This window comes from Schistocerca americana, chromosome 6 (assembly GCF_021461395.2).
Source record: "Schistocerca americana isolate TAMUIC-IGC-003095 chromosome 6, iqSchAmer2.1, whole genome shotgun sequence".
In the NCBI taxonomy this organism is placed as follows: Eukaryota; Metazoa; Arthropoda; class Insecta; order Orthoptera; family Acrididae; genus Schistocerca; species Schistocerca americana.
In genome coordinates this window covers 326,915,486-326,933,133 of record NC_060124.1, presented here as the reverse complement: position 1 = coordinate 326,933,133, position 17,648 = coordinate 326,915,486, and the positions used below count along the sequence as shown (strand labels likewise).

The 17,648-nt window shown below is 44.7% G+C and overlaps 1 pseudogene; it reads left to right on the top strand.

Annotated features, from left to right (window-relative positions):
* The first annotated feature begins 16,833 nt into the window (after positions 1-16,833).
* Positions 16,834-16,951, top strand: LOC124621190 (annotated as a pseudogene).
* Positions 16,952-17,648: the final 697 nt, after the last annotated feature.

The window sequence follows — 17,648 nt, the reverse complement described above, 5'->3', positions numbered from 1 at the left end:
TGCATTGGGCGTAGCGGCAAGGGAGTATGAAAATCTTGTACGTGGTGTCTGAAAGCAATGCAAGCTGCATACAACCAATTGGTAGGACCAGATGATTCGTCCTGTATAAGCTGATCGCTGCATGAGACCATCAACATTACATTCCGTCCACGTGTTGTGTAGAAAGCACTTTGAGTTGTGTATTCAGAAAAAGGAGCACTCGCTCGAATACTTCACTTAAATGAACATTCCGCCAACATAACATCCATCAGAAACAGACAATAAAGTACAGCTGGTTGCATCCATATCTACAGCTTTTAACATTTCTGGCTTCCTAAATAAAATCCATAGATACATGATATCAATTGATTTGTAAAGAGTTGGTTTTAAAAAAACGAGCTAAAAGACAGAATAAATAATCTGTTGGGAAATTATAGCTTTTTGCTGTATGTTTTTGGAAGATAACTACACTGCCGAAAAAAAAAAAACTGGAACACCCTCAAGAACGGTGTTCAGTAGCACCAGTGTATGCAGGGTGGTCCATTGATAGTGACCGGGCCAAATATCTCACAAAATAAGCATCAAACAAAAAACTACAAAGAACGAAACTCGTCTAGCTTGGAGGGGGAACCAGATGCCGCTATGGTTGGCCCGCTAGATGGCGCTGCCATAGGTCAAACGGATATCAACTGCGTTTTTTTAAAAATAGGAACCCCCATTTTTATTACATATTCGTGTAGTACGTAAAGAAATATGAATGTTTTAGTTGGACCACTTTTTTCGTTTTGTGGTAGATGGCGCTGTAATAGTCGCAAACGTGTAAGTACGTGGTATCACACAACATTCTGCCAGTGCGGACGGTATTTGCTTCGTGATATGTTACCCGTGTTGAAATGGACCATTTACCAATTGCGGGAAAGGTCGATATCGTGTTGCTGTGTGGCTATTGAGATCAAAATGTCCAACGGGCGTATGCTATGTATGCTGCTCAGTTTCCTGGACCACATCATCCAAGTGGCCGGACCGTTGAGAATGCTACATCAACATCGATTGCACCCGTACAATGTTTCTGTGCACCACGAATTGCATGGCGACGACTTCGAATGTCGTGTACAGTTTTTTCACTCGGCATAAGAGAAATTACGGGAGGTTGACACATTTTTCGCACGCGTTCTATTTAGCGACGAAGCGTCATTCACCAACAGCCGTAACGTAAACCAGCATAATATGCACTATTGGGCAACGGAAAATCCACGATGGCTGCGACAAGTGGAACATCAGCGACCTTGGCGGGTTAATGTATGAAGCGACATTATGGGAGGAAGGATAATTGGCCCTCATTTTATCGATGGCAGTCTAAATGGTGCAGTGTATGTTGATTTTCTACGTAATGTTCTACCGATGTTACTACAAGATGTTTCACTGCATGACAGAATGGTGATGTACTTCCAACATGATGGATGTCCGGCACATAGCTGGCGTGCGGTTGAAGTGGTATTGAATAGCATATTTCATGACAGGTGGATTGGTCGTCAAAGCACCATACCATGGCCTGCACGTTCACCGGATCTGACGTCCCCGGATTTTTTTCTGTGGGGAAAGTTGAAGAATATTTGCTATCGGGATCCACCGACAACGCCTGACAACATGCGTTAAGGCATTGTCAATGCATGTCTGAACGTTACGGAAGGCGAACTACTCGTTGTTGAGAGGAATGTCGTTACACTTATTGCCAAATGCATTGAGGTGGCGGACATCATTTTCAGCATTTATTGCATTAATGTGGTATTTACAGGTAATCACGCTGTAACAGCATGCGTTCTCAGAAATGATAATTTTACAAAGGTACATGTATCACATTGGAACAACCGAAATAAAATGTTCAAAGGTACCTACGTTCTATATTTTAATTTAAAAAACTCACCTGTTACCAACTGTTCGTCTAAAATTGCGAGCCATATGTTTGTGACTATTACAGCGCCATCCATCACAAAGCGAAAAAAGTGGTCCGACTAAAACATTCATATTTCTTTACGTACTACACGAATATGTAATAAAAATGGGGGTTCCTATTGAAAAAAACCACAGTTGATATCCGTTTGACCAATGGCAGCGCCATCTAGCGGGCCAACCATAGCGCCATCTGGTATCCACCTTCAAGCTAGACGAGTTTCGTTCTTTGTAGTTTATTCGTTCGATGATTATTTCGTGAGATATTTGGCCCGGTCACTATTAATGGACCACTCTGTATAATAAGTGCGTATTGAAGGTTGGTATTGTTAGTGGTTTATTTGTCACACTCATCAACTAAAAGATGGCTCTCAGGAGATCTGTTTGTGGTCCTTCTCTATTGACCTCATAGTCAGTAACAGTGCTGAGTTTAGAGACGAACAGTGTTTGCAAAATTCATTCTGGAGTGCAACCATGCCCCATCGACGGGTACGTACTTCAGTTAAACCGATTCAGCCATTTGAAAGGCACCACAATGGACCTGCAAGTAGCTCAAGTTGGGCACAATGTATCGGTGATGTGTCGACGCCATGGTTCAGTACCGCATCTGCAACCGAGGATATGGATGTCCATGTAGTACAGACGCCCGTCAAGATCGGCGCATTGAGCGAGTAGCAGTGGCTAACATCATCCTGGGACGAAATCTGGGCACTTTTGCACCTGCTGTCTCTCCAAGGACCACTGGGAACCGCCTACTTGCTGCAGGATTCAGCTCACGTGAGTCTGGCCAGCCTAGACACCGCGACATCGCTCGTCTAGTGTGGCGAAAGACTTTACTGTGAATTGGAATGGTGCTCTGTTGTCTTTAGTGCTGAGAGTAGATTCTATCACGTATGCGGGTGACAGATGTACGCGTGAAAGGACTCAGTAACTGGCTATTGCAGAGTGCAGCGGCCCACAACACAGAGATCCAGTCTTCTAGTTTCATGGTGTGGGGGTCATCAGCTAGAGCATTTGGTGTTTCCATTGTGTAAAATAACCTATTGGTCGGTACATTGCACAGGCTGTTAACCCGGTGCTACTGCATTTTCTTTTACGGGAACATGATCTGGTTTTTCAGCAGGACAATGCACGTCCACATATGGCCGCTGAAGCGCATGCTTGGGGCAACGTATCACAGTATGCCACTGAGCATCTTTATGACCTTTTCCATGCACGCCGCCATAGAAGGGTACATCGCGTATTGATGCGACTATTTGGGCACCCTTTACTGTGACATGCGCGTCTCCTTTGGTCAGAATTTCTTATCATATACTCCTTCAGTGAAGAATTACTTGTGTCTTTCTTGTCAATAAAATGTCCTTGTAGATGACGATGTTGCATTTTTATACTGGCAGTGTACGTAAACTGCATTATAACTCAGCAGAATGGGTCATGTTTCTTACGGTTACGAATCGAAATAAATAGTCCTTTCACTTATTATGTTGTAAAATACACAGAGGAAACACCTTTATCTCAACACACCTTGCACACAGCTCTCACGGTTCTCGGCCTGTTGAAAAGGATGCAATACGCCGGTCTGACTTCTTAGCTACTCGGCTGAGCGAGCCAAAAGGGTGACCTCAGAAGCGGATCGTGTTGCTGTCTCCCAGGGCGGGGAGAGAGAGAGAGAGAGAGAGAGAGAGAGAGAGAGAGAGAGAGAGAGAGAGAGAGAAAAGGAGGGGAAGTAGGTCGCGACCTTGGTCCGTGCAATGTGCACAGATAGGGCCGAATACTGCATTGCACTAAAGGGTCTCTAACCATGTTGAACCTTCACAAGCAGATATGTTTCGGGAGCAGCAGAAAGTACGTTCCCTTTACAAGGGATGGACTCAAGCTCGAACGGCTAAAACTGAAAATAAATGTTTATAAAATGAGCTCGTGGAATATTTATCTTTGATTTTCATGTCAGTCGCTATGGGTAGGGGGGCGAAGCTACTACTGCATTAATTATAGTTGGCCAAAGGAAAGAAAACACGACAAATATTAAGTTACCGAGAGAAAGCGATGGTTTCCTGACCACAGAAGTATGGAGAGTAAGAAACAGAGTTACACTGTGTCCAGTGTGGCAATTATCCCAGCGTAACCAGTTACTAGGGTAGGCAAAGCGTTGAGGTTGTGGCACCAGACAAACCTGGGACGCCGCAAAGTATTCTCCACCACTCTATGCGTAGAACGAATCACGCAGCGGACATTGTACTTACGCAACACTATACCAATAACTACTGCATTAGTGAGTCGCTTCACTTGGGTTTCAAGCCGCTCTCTTTCATTAGGGTCGAATATTTATTTGAAATACTTGAAAATTCAGTTTTCGTTATATGACAAGCCTACGTAGTATTCAGGACATTGGCTTCACACCGCCACAAAAATAACTATTTCCACCAGTGACTTTTGTTTTAAATTTTTACGTCGAATTTTTACGCTTGTATAACTCTTCTGGTTTTTAAGATCTTACACGCTGTTACGAACAGAGGAGAAAAATGTTAGAAATCAGATTCCAGTGGAAATACATGGTGTGTGAACTTCTGACACAAGTCATCGAGACTGAACGGTAAATAGATCGCAACGGATGCATAGGCATGGAATGGCGAGTCAGATCGTTCCGGTGCGTGCAAACTGACAAAGCTGTTAATTAACTCGGGAACATGGCCAGCTGCCGGCCATTGTCATGTGATAGATACGACTGCCCGCGAGGGGATTTAGGTCGCGAGTGTATCTAGGACACACATCTAGCGTTCAGGCTGATGTACGGTCGGTAGATTTCCGCCGCAATGGTTTCCACTGAGATTTCAATGCACTCGCTACCGCTGCTTTGTGCCGGCTGATGTAGTGCGTCATAGGTCTTCTTAATAGACCGAAAACACTGTTTCTAGTGCTGTAACATCTAGTGCCAGAACGTAAATTAATTCTGTTTACACTTAATGTCAGATTCCGAAGTCTATTGTGGTATAACTTCGAAGTTACAGCTCTACGTACTTGTATATCGATAGCACCCATTGAAAACCAAGTAACTCCATCTGGCTATGAAAACATTATAGTTCCAGTGACCAGTAAACCAGTAACTCCATTATCAAAGAGAGATACGAAGCTGCGTTAATTTCTCTGATTCCATAGTCTGTCAATACCTAGGCGCCCACTGTATAGTTACACATTTCAGAACATTATCTGCACCATTAGGAAACCATTTTCACTTTTCCTGTAAAATTTAACAAACTGGAATTGCCAGGGTACATACATTGACGTAGAGACTTGTTATGGAGAATAGAAGATACAGATCTTATAGAAAGGATAAAAATAGCCAAGTTTATCATTATCTGGCTGAGGTATTCGGTTCGATTAGGATATGGAGTGTGTTTAGTTGTAGGTTTGTAACAAAATCATAACACTCCTTTCATAGTATGTCTGGCAAGATCTGGAAAAAAAATTCTCCTAGGCTTTGGCTGCGCGCCGGCCGGAGTGGCCGAGCGGTTCTAGGCGCTACAGTCTCGAACGGCGCGACCGCTACGGTCGCAGGTTCGAATCCTGCCCCGGGCATGGATGTGTGTGATGTCCTTAGGTTAGTTATGTTTAAGTAGTTCTAAGTTCTAGGGGACTGATCACCTCAGAAGTTAAGTCCCATAGTGCTCAGAGCCACTTGAACCTTTGGCTGGGCCAGTTCACAGTATCCTATCTTGCATGGGCGCTAGTCCATCAAGGTGTTCTGGAGAGTTTCTGAGAAGTTTGGAGGGAAGTAAAGCTATGCGGATAGGTCGTGATTCGAACTTGGATAGCTCACTCGGTTTGTGAACGTGTTTCACTTTACACTTGTTTTGGAGTGGGTTACACCATATTTCACAGAGAACAGTTCCTTACTGCAGCAGATAAGACACAAAATTTCCATTAAAACCTGTAGATGTATTGAGATGCAGCATGCATCCGTGAACAGGATGGGAAGGAAATATAACAAAGGGAACAGGACAGGACAACGATGTCCAACATACATTTAGAAGTGCTTCAGGTGGTGAATAAAATAATACCTACAATTTAAAAATCTAACTCAGTTAAACTAAACAAAACTAGTAACTGTTCACTCTGCGAAGAAAACTGCAATCTCCAGTACAGATTTATGTGCCTCAAATGTAACAAGATACGCTTCTGGGCAAAATTAAACTTGGTTTCATGAGTGGAACTGTCACATGTAAATATAACAGAAGTTTTAAAACCAGAGAAGAGAGACTACCCACCGACGAAACAAAAGTCTATATTGTCAGCGCTGAGAGACTTCGTACACTACGTCACGATTGAAAACGACAAAGAATTTGAGAGTTTTGTGCTTTTGCTAAGAGCAGAGTGGAAGAGAATAAAAGAAGAAAATTACAAAGTCAGAAAGGTACTTGGAAGTTATTTTACGATAATGAAAATTTATTTAAAATAACGACAATAACGAGGTCGTTCCTCCCATTCACACGTCTTTCTCACATTAGTTTTAGTTATTTCCTCCTTAATCAAGAAGAATAATCACTTTATTTTATACAATCAAGATTCTTATCGTCAAAGAACAGCTCATTTTATACACATTCGCACAGTTCTAAATTACATGTCAAGAACAGGACCCGACTGTCAGACGGAAAGAAGGAACGTAGTTTTGGGACAGAAACAAGGAGAATAGGTTTATTTTCGTGGCATAGGAAGGTCATGGCCGAAGAAGAGACGTTAAATTTGGGAGAGCACTTGGCCGTGAAAGGCCAATGTCTCAAATTCGAGCCCTCGTCTGGCAAGCAGTATTAATCTGCCGGGAAGTTTGAAATTAGCACACACTCCTCTCACGAGTGAAAATACTATCTAGGAGGCATATCTTTGTCTTCTTCGAGTCCCATATCTCCATCGGTAAAAAAGAAAGCCTTAAAAGAACACATTATTCAAAATGGCTCTGAGTGCTATGGGACTTAACATCTGTGGTCATTAGTCCCCTACAACTTAGAACTAGTTAAACCTAACTAACCTAAGGACATCACAAACATCCATGCCCGAGGCAGGATTCGAACCTGCAACCGTAGCGGTCTTGCGGTTCCAGGCTGCAGCGCCTTTAACCGCACGGCCACTTCGGCCGGCTAACACATTATTGTCCGACTGTCTGTCGGTATGTTAAGAATCATTTTTCTGATTAAAGTGTAGAGGCATCAAGTTGATATTTGTAGCAAATACTAATTTATACTGTCTCATAACGGTGTCAGTGTAGTCAAAAGGGGCGGCCGTTTTATGTCACGTATTTTGACACTCGCAAACTCGTTAATCAAAAGCTATAGGATACTCCCTTTGACTTAGAACCATGAAGTTTGGCAAGAAACAAAGTTTCACAGAACAAGTAAAGCAAAAGATTTTAAATTGTGAGACTTGACTTCCACTTACTTTTTATTCAATGATCAATACTGCGGGCAGACACGGAGTTGTGATGGGAAACCCATTGTCACCTGTTATTGACAATTTGCTTATGGAAGCTTTCGGGGAAAGTGCCTTGGAATCTGCGGCTTTGAAACCTGGGTGTTTTTTCAGGCACGTAGACGATACTTGTGTTGTTTGGCGTAATGACAGTGAGAATTTGAACGACTTTTTAGCATCTGAATTCAATCCATCCGAACATTTGTTTCACGATGGAAGTGGAAAAGGATGGCTGTCTTCCCATCCTTGATATGCTGATCAAGAGGATGGTTGTAGGTAAGTAAGGACATACCATTTATAGGAAGCCAGCTCACATTGACTTTTATGTGGAGACTATCAGCTGTCACCACCAGGCTCAACGCGACGGGGTGCTTGTACCTTGGTTCACAGCCCCCACGTCATCTCGGGCACTAGAGCTCGTCAGCTGAGTTGTCCCACCAGGAAGTCACCTTCCGTCAGAATGGTTACAGCGAAAGACAGACAGTGGTGATAACACCGAGGTGACAACAAACTCTGCGGCCTTCTTGCCTTACGTAGGGAGCATTCCGAACAGGATTGGTCCTATTTTGCGGAAATATGATGTGAAGTGTATTTTTCTACCACTATATAAGATCAGAGTCCATTTAGGTTCCGCAAATGATGGTCGTGGTTTTCATAAGCCAGGTATCTACCATATTCCTTGCAGTTGTGGCAAGTCATATATTGATCAGAATATCAGGACTGTGGAGGACCGGGGTACTAAGCGTAAGCGGCACACAAGGTTACAACAACCGAGAAAATCCTTCATTGAAGAAAATTTTCCTGGCACCGGTCATCCTAGGGAATATAACAACACTGACAGCCTGGCATGCACTTAAAGCTATTGAGGAGGTTGTGGAAATTAAATTCACAAGTAACCTTATAAACAGAGACGGTAGGTTTTGCTTAAATTCTGCATGGAATCGTGGTCTCTCCCTTGTCAAAAAACATAGGGACAGAGTTAATGCTACCTCACCCGTTGATTCTTAATTTCCTATCGATAACTTCTGATGTCAGATATCTTTGGTTTCGGATGGCGCTAGTTTCTGCCGTGTGTGTAAGTGTTATCTTTCCGGAGTTTCTATGGAAACCAGAGTATTAAATCCCCTTGCGCAGCGATTACTTGCTGCAATTGTGCCTTAAAAATGGTAGGGTGTACTTCTGTTGAAATATCGGCCATTATCGAAATCGTCATTCGGCTGCATTTCCGTAAGCTATTTTAACAGTACAAAAAAAAAAATGGTTCAAATGGCTCTGAGCACTATGGGACTTAACATCTGTGGTCATCAGTCCCCTAGAACTTAGAACTACTTAAACCTAACTAACCTAAGGACATCACACACATCCATGCCCGAGGCAGGACTCGAACCTGCGACCGTAGCAGTCGCGCGGTTCCGGACTGAGCGCCTATAACCGCTAGACCACCGCGGCCGGCTTTAACAGTACAAAAATTGTTACTTTGAATTATACCACACAAAATAATGTATTTGGTATCTATTGTCCGTCTGTTAAGCCCCTTTTTCTCATGAACGGGTAAAGACATCCAATGCATGACAATTTCTAAGGTCTACGGTCACACGGCGGTGTAAAAAATGTGAACTTTTAATGCAGTCATGGAATACTGAATTCTGTTAAGACCCTTTTTTCTCAGGAAGAGCTACAGACAATAAGTTGAAATTAGTGTCAAATACAAAGGTCTACGATCCTTTGGCGAAGCTAAACATTTAAGTTTCTAAGTCAGTACAGACAAAAGTTTTGACTGTTTAGGTAGTATATTTTGATAACTGCGAACTCATCCTGTTGATGGTTAATCTACACACATAATTAAGTTTCTGCAGAACCCTCAGAATGAATCTCACACTTGTCTTTGTTTTTCATATTTAACGGCCTATTTTCCACTACTGGCCATTAAAATTCCTACACCACGAAGATGACGTGCTACAGACGCGAGATTTAACCGACAGTGCTGTGATGTGCAAATGATAAGCTTTTCGGAGCATTCACACAAGGTTGGCGTCGGTGGCGACACCTACAACGTGTTGACATGAGGAATGTTTCCAACCGATTTCTCATACACAAACAGCAGTTGACCGGCGTTGCCTGGTGAAACGTTGTTGTGATGCCTCGTGTAAGGAGGAGAAATGCGTACCATCACGTTTCCAACTTTGATTAAGGTCGTATTGTAGCCTGTCGCGGTTGCTGTTTATCCTATCGCGAGATCCAATGACTGTTAGCAGAATATGGAATCGGTGGGTTCAGTAGAGTAACACGGAATGCCGTGCTGGATCCCAACGGCCTCGTATCGCTAGCAGTCGAGATGACAGGCATCTCGATCCCTGAGTCAACAGATGGGGACGTTTGCAAGACAACAACTATCTGCACGAAGCGTTCGACGACGTTTGCAGCAGCATGGACTGTCACCTCGGAGACCATGGCTGCGGTTACCCTTGATGCTGCATCACAGTCAGGAGCGCCTGCGATAGTGTACTCAATGACGAATCTGGGTGCACGAATGGTAAAACGTTATTTTTTCGGATGAATCTAGGTTCTGTTTACAGCATCATCATGGTCGAATCCGTGTTTGGCGACATCGCGGTGAACGCACATTGGAAGCGTGTATTCGTCATCGCCGTACTGGCGTATCACCCGGCGTGATGGTATGGGGTGCCATTGGTTACACGTCTCGGTCACCTCTTGTTCGCATTGACGGCACTTTGAGCAGTGGACGTTACATTTCAGATGTGTTACGACCCGTGGCTCTACCCATCATTCGTTCCCTGCGAAACCCAACATTTCGCCGGCCGGTGTGGCCTTGCGGTTCTAGCGCTTCAGTTTGGAACCGCGTGACCGCTGCGGTCGCAGGTTCGAATCCTGCCTCGGGCATGGATGTGTGTGATGTCCTTAGGTTCGTTAGGTTTAATTAGTTCTAAGTTCTAGGCGACTGATGACCTCAGCAGTTAAGTCGCATAGTGCTCAGAGCCATTTGAACCCATCATTTCAGCAGGATAATGCACGACCGCATGTTGCAGGCCCTGTATGGGCCTTTCTGGATACAGGAAATGTTCGACCGCTGCCCTGGCCAGCACATTTCTCAGAATTGAAAACGTCTGGTCAATGGTGGCCGAGCAACTGCCTCTTCACAATACGCCAGTCAAATGGTTCAAATGGCTCTGAGGTCATTAGTCACCTAGAACTTAGGACTACTTAAACCTAGCTAACCTAAGGACATCACACACATCCATGTCCGAGGCAGGATTCGAACCTGCGACCGTAGCGGTCTCGCGGTTCCAGACTGCAGCACCAGAACCGCACGGCCACTTCGGCCGGCAATACGCCAGTCACCACTCTTGATGAACTGTGGTATCGTGTTGAAGCTGCATGGGTAGCTCTACCAGTACACGCCATCCAGGTTCTGGATTCAATGCCCAGGCGTATCAAGGCCGTTATTACGGCCAGAGGTGGTTGTTCTGGGTACTGATTTTTCAGGATCTACGCACCCAAATTGCATGAAAATGTAATCACATGTCAGTTCTAGAATAATATATTTGTCCAATTAATACCCGTTTATCATCTGCATTTCTTCTTGGTGTAGCAATTTTAATGGCCAGTAGAGTATATCATAACCTACCTTCAGTGGCTCATTTCGTCTACTGGCAGTGCAGCCTTACTACTTTTATAAGTTGCATGAAGCACTCTCGTTTAACTGGACGGCAAGATAAACGGAAATATTAAGACCAGACCTGAACCATAAGCTCGGCAGCAGCTGCGGCAGATGGTACTGTTACCTCCCTCCCCCGCCCACCCATCCACTGTGCCCTGACGGCAGCGCCATTACGGATTCTGGATCGCACAGTTGCCCCTGCCGGAATGCCGATGAGGTGGCACGCTCTCCCAATGTCATGTCGTGCGTTGCTTTATCTGCGCAGTGGATGGGTTCCTGTTTGCTCGTCTGCCCCCCCCCCCCCCCCTCTGCACACCCTCTCATGCGCAATGATTATAGAATAAGCTCCGTATTTACAACAGAGCGCTGTTCTGCATATCCTCCGAAACTTAGGCATCAAAATCCATTTGTGAAGAACCGAGATAATCAATCAGTCGGGACAATGTTTCGTGTATGTTTTGTAGCAGGTGTGGTAATATCACGTTAAAATTTCGTTAGGTGACTGAACAGGTGGGTTCTTGAACTGAAAAAAAAATAGTTCTCAAAATAATTAACCCTGTCTATTCCAACGCGTTTTCCTTAACCAGGTGGGAAGGGTTGATTTGTGTCCACTATAAAAAAATTATATAAATCGTTAAACATGTATATCTTTTATAAATAACATACCTTCTAAATAGGTACTGATGTCTATGTACGGTCCAAAACCTAATGATATCTTTCACCACCATCATAGCATTTTCCGGAACGTTTACTCCAAGTGGAAGGATACTTTATGACCATCAACAAAAAATTTAAAGAAATATAGATTTAGTTAAGTGACATTGATTTTTTCATAACATATTTTTTTTATGTTACATGTAAGTGTAGGAATAGTCCTGAACCTGAAAATATGAATATGACTTTTGTTTCCAAAAGTCACATTCACGACCAAAACTTAAATACTTCGGTCAGGTTTCACTGAAAAATTCAAACCAACTACGGAATTTGGTATATGACATCATTAAAAACCATAAACTTTTTCTTTCCAAAATGTTTTAAAATATCAAGTACAAGACTAGATTACGATGTTTCCAAAAGCTGAGCATAACGTGGCCTTCCACTCCCCCCTCCCTTGGCTTTGTGGCCCTCCTATTAGGTGTTCTCCCTTGGGTTTCATTAAAACACTGACCCTGGAATGGGTGACAAACGTTCTTCCGCCTGGGACCAGACGGAAATCGTACGTTATGAGGAATAAAAAACATGAAATTGGAATGAATGAAAACGAAATAAATAAGTAAAGAAAGATCGATACCGGAGCCACCAGCCTTCTCAATAACAAACACACTCTTCACCTCCGACACTACCTCACACCCTCCCCCTTCACTCGACCGCGCACGTTATGAATGAATGCCAAGACTGGAAGAGTGGTTGAGCAACAAGCCGATAAGCGTATCCGTGACGATCCATTAAATGGAGAGTTATTGATACTTTTTTTTTTTGGCGGTTAGAGTATATCAAGTGAAAGGACACCTAACCATGACAGAAATTTAAGATAATAAGATAGCAAAGAACTGCCATTACTTGAAGTAACATAAAACGAGAACCTATACATACTCTGAAAAACCGGATGGAATGAAGACACGTGGTCTTCTAATTCATTTTGACTGTCTAAAAAGTGGATTTTAATTCCATCTATTATGTTGTTCTGTTTATTTGTGTGTCTGTTGCTTCTTTCGTCATTACACCTACTTTTCTTTGAATAAGAAACCCGTATGTAAACAGAAGGAGGAGGTAACCGGGGAGGAAAAGGAAGGAATTTCTGGTCTTAGTAGCATTGGGACAATACGCGGAATGAGCAGAGACGAGTGAGAACGTGCAGAAGTCTAGGATTCGAACCGGGGACTTCCTCCTTACCAGGAAGGGGCGTTAATCACTGCGACATCTTGGACACAGTGTCACCGTAACTGCGCGAACTATCTCTGCACGCTTCACGGTCGACCCACATTCCCACTGAACACCACCAATCTTCAGTCCCTGTTCATTTCCTCTATGCTCGCTACTCTGAGATTCCCGCAGGAGGTTGGGCGTACTTGTGCAACCGCACTGAAGAAGATGGACCCCGTTGCCCACCTATCTCATGCTCCCTATTCACCTTAAATGCCTTCTAGTTGTAAGGTGTCTGTAATTTCGTACCTTAAAAGCACTCATCTACATACTTTGCCTTCATTTACAAACGGAATTAAGTACCATTTGATATGTTGCACATCGTATATTTGAATATTTATAAAAGACTGACATAGTCACGTATACCTTGTAAATAGTTGTTAACGCTTATTGCATGAAAAGTGACGTGTTGTCTTTATTATGAAAACGGCGTAATGAATGATTGCCTACACTAGTAGAGGTTGGAACGCCAGTGGAAATGAAATGGCAGAAGTAACTCAAGCCCTAGGTGCAAAAAGCCCGCACAGGTGTGTTGGTGCTGCTTAGCACAGGAAGTAGCCAAGATAGGCTGTCGGGGCACCTGAGCACTGAAGCACAATACAGCAGCGGCCGGCCGGTTTTGTAGCGGGGCCGGAAGGATAACTGGAAAATACACTCCTGGAAATGGAAAAAAGAACACATTGACACCGGTGTGTCAGACCCACCATACTTGCTCCGGACACTGCGAGAGGGCTGTACGAGCAATGATCACACGCACGGCACAGCGGACACACCAGGAACCGCGGTGTTGGCCGTCGAATGGCACTAGCTGCGCAGCATTTGTGCACCGCCGCCGTCAGTGTCAGCCAGTTTGCCGTGGCATACGGAGCTCCATCGCAGTCTTTAACACTGGTAGCATGCCGCGACAGCGTGGACGTGAACCGTATGTGCAGTTGACGGACTTTGAGCGAGGGCGTATAGTGGGCATGCGGGAGGCCGGGTGGACGTACCGCCGAATTGCTTAACACGTGGGGCGTGAGGTCTCCACAGTACATCGATGTTGTCGTCAGTGGTCGGCGGAAGGTGCACGTGCCCGTCGACCTGGGACCGGACCGCAGCGACGCACGGATGCACGCCAAAACCGTAGGATCCTACGCAGTGCCGTAGGGGACCGCACCGCCACTTCCCAGCAAATTAGGGACACTGTTGCTCCTGGGGTATCGGCGAGGACCATTCGCAACCGTCTCCATGAAGCTGGGCTACGGTCCCGCACACCGTTAGGCCGTCTTCCGCTCACGCCCCAACATCGTGCAGCCCGCCTCCAGTGGTGTCGCGACAGGCGTGAATGGAGGGACGAATGGAGACGTGTCGTCTTCAGCGATGAGAGTCGCTTCTGCCTTGGTGCCAATGATGGTCGTATGCGTGTTTGGCGCCGTGCAGGTGAGCGCCACAATCAGGACTGCATACGACCGAGGCACACAGGGCCAACACCCGGCATCATGGTGTGGGGAGCGATCTCCTACACTGGCCGTACACCACTGGTGATCGTCGAGGGGACACTGAATAGTGCACGGTACATCCAAACCGTCATCGAACCCATCGTTCTACCATTCCTAGACCGGCAAGGGAACTTGCTGTTCCAACAGGACAATGCACGTACGCATGTATCCCGTGCCACCCAACGAGCTCTAGAAGGTGTAAGTCAACTACCCTGGCCAGCAAGATCTCCGGATCTGTCCCCCATTGAGCATGTTTGGGACTGGATGAAGCGTCGTCTCACGCGGTCTGCACGTCCAGCACGAACGCTGGTCCAACTGAGGCGCCAGGTGGAAACGGCATGGCAAGCCGTTCCACAGGACTACATCCAGCATCTCTACGATCGTCTCCATGGGAGAATAGCAGCCTGCATTGCTGCGAAAGGTGGATATACACTGTACTAGTGCCGACATTGTGCATTCTCTGTTGCCTGTGTCTATGTGCCTGTGGTTCTGTCAGTGTGATCATGTGATGTATCTGACCCCAGGAATGTGTCAATAAAGTTTCCCCTTCCTGGGACAATGAATTCACGGTGTTCTTATTTCAATTTCCAGGAGTGTACTTCGGAAACTCTGAAAATCTTGGACACAGCAGTAAGGAACGAGGAAGCGTTACCTCTGAAATCGCGCAGGCTGGGCTATTTCCGGGGATATTTACTCTGTGAAGCGTACCATTGTATGCATTCCTACTTAATGGGGACATGTATTTCCTCTCAAACTTTTCGCGCTAGACTACAAGAGACTAAAATGTAGGTGGTCGGCGTTTGGAAGAATCTATAGAGAGGGATAATATTCCTTCTGCAGTTACGAGGGAGGGGAGCCGAGCTTTGCTGGGAAGCCAGCGGTGGAGGGAAAGTAGTCATCCGTTTTGAGGGCCTGTGTTTGATGGTCGCTCAGTATCAGCTTTTGTTGGTACAGACGGATTTGGTGTCTTTGCTATCGTGAGATTTTATTGTTAGAACAGTTAAGCATTGTACTGTTGTGAACTTATACTGTTCTTCGCCTCCGGGTAGGGAGTCGTCGTTGAATGTACAGTGTTCAGTGTTTGACAGCAGTTCTTCTGCCTGTATTCCCATTGAGACCTTATCTGAACTCCGTCCTTGTGGCTGGGAGTTCGTGTTTCTCGTCTGTAGAACACAGATAGGAGAAGATAGTATTAGTTTAGACTAATCAGAGGAAAGGTCTTCCGTCCTAGTGTTTGAATGAGGGTATTTTTTTTATATTTTGTGACAGGAATTTTTCTGTCGTCACAGACGTGTATGAGAACCGTCACACCGATGCACCTGATGCAGTACATACGGTGATATTGCTTCGGCTTATTAGGGCTGCAAAGTTAAACCGCTGTAATCACGCAAATTTTAGCTCCACTGAGGTAGCACATCACTGTAGATCAGCTTTGAAAGTAGTGTCTTCTAGTGTTTGGTACGTAGGTGATGTCAGTGATCTCGTGTCATTTATATTAGATCGCGTAGCCATAAAAGAGGGGCAGATCTGGGCAATTGATCAATCATATTAGTTAGGAAATCCATTTGTATCTCTTTATGCCCATTGGACATTGATATATAAACATTTGTAATAAAGAGGTTTTAATCCACAATAAATGCATGAGGGCAAACATCAATTATTACTTGTAGTTACTAGATCCCTTAATTATTCATTTATGTTGATGTAATTTATATGTTAAAGAGCAAGAAAGAGGACATAATATCACCATTAAGAGATCCTAACATCTGCTTCAGGGTGTAGTCATACAGGGCCAAATCTTCATTTTCGCGTACAGTGTTTTCCGTTGGGCGCATTCATTTTACACCCACCTGGAGTAGAGTCTAAAGTGACTTTTGGCTGTTTTCAACGATGAACGGAGCTCTCGCGTTTTCGCTAGCCGGGTCAGTACAGCATCAGCAATTTTCTAGTGGTCAAACTAACTCTTAAAGAATCAATAGTAGTGGCTAAATAATAACTGCTTCGCCACTTTAAAGAACGTGAACGCCTGCAAGGAAATTATATTGAGTAGTGCCGCAAGTTCCACAGTTTTCGTATGACTAATTGCTAAAAAGAGAGTCGAAGAAGTTATAACTGAATGCACCACGTCTTAAAACAGTGGATTAGGTGAGAATGTGCTCTAAGGGGATATGTACATAGGCACATAGACACCATTCGTCTTGCTCGATATGTATGTGTTTGGAATGGGAGGGTAAATTGATAATTCTGTGATGATGTACCCTACGCCATGCGCTCCACAGTGGCTTGTGCAGTAAGTGTCTTGATGTAGATGTAGGCTGTATTCGGATAATGATTTGTCTATAAGACGACAGCAGTGTGGCACTGGGCAACGGCCTTGCCGCAGTGGATACACCGGTTCCCGTGAGAACACCGAAGTTGAGCGCTGTCGGGCGTGGCCGGCACTTGGATGGGTGACCATCCAGGCCGACATGCGCTGTTGCCACTTTTCGGGGTGCACTCAGCCTCGTGATGCCAATTGAGGAGCTACTCGACCGACTAGTAGCGGCTCCGGTCAAAGAAAACCATCATAACGACCGGGAGAGCGGTGTGCTGACCACACGCCCCTCCTGTCCGCATCCTCAGCTGAGGATGACACGGCGGTCGGATGGTCCCGATGGGCCACTTGTGGCCTGACGACGGAGTGCTGCTGCTGCAGTATGGAACACAGTACCGAATTGCTGAGTATTTATAACTGTTTCAGAGACTAGATGACAGTAAATATGACTTATTGTACATAAGTAGAAAACCTGCACTAATCATTACAGTACTGATGGAAACGGTAACAGCTATGTATAGTACCTAGAAGTAAGCATCTGGAGGGGAGTGGAATGACTGCATAAAGCAAATAACTGGAAAAGCAATTATCAGGCTCCGATTCATTAAGATATTCGACACCAAATGCAGGACGATAGTATAATTTGTTAAGTGTAGTGCAGTGGTTTGCAGAAGCTGTAAACTTTAAGTTATATATGGGGTAGAACAGTTGCCAACAAACATCCAGGAAGATGTCGAATATTTTAAATGTAATGAAGGAGATAAGAAGTGAAATTCAAATTCCGAATTGCTCTCGGCTAGATGATCTGCAAGAAGAAACAGATATAATTGTTAAAGCCATAAAACAGTTGGTTTACAGGAAAAGA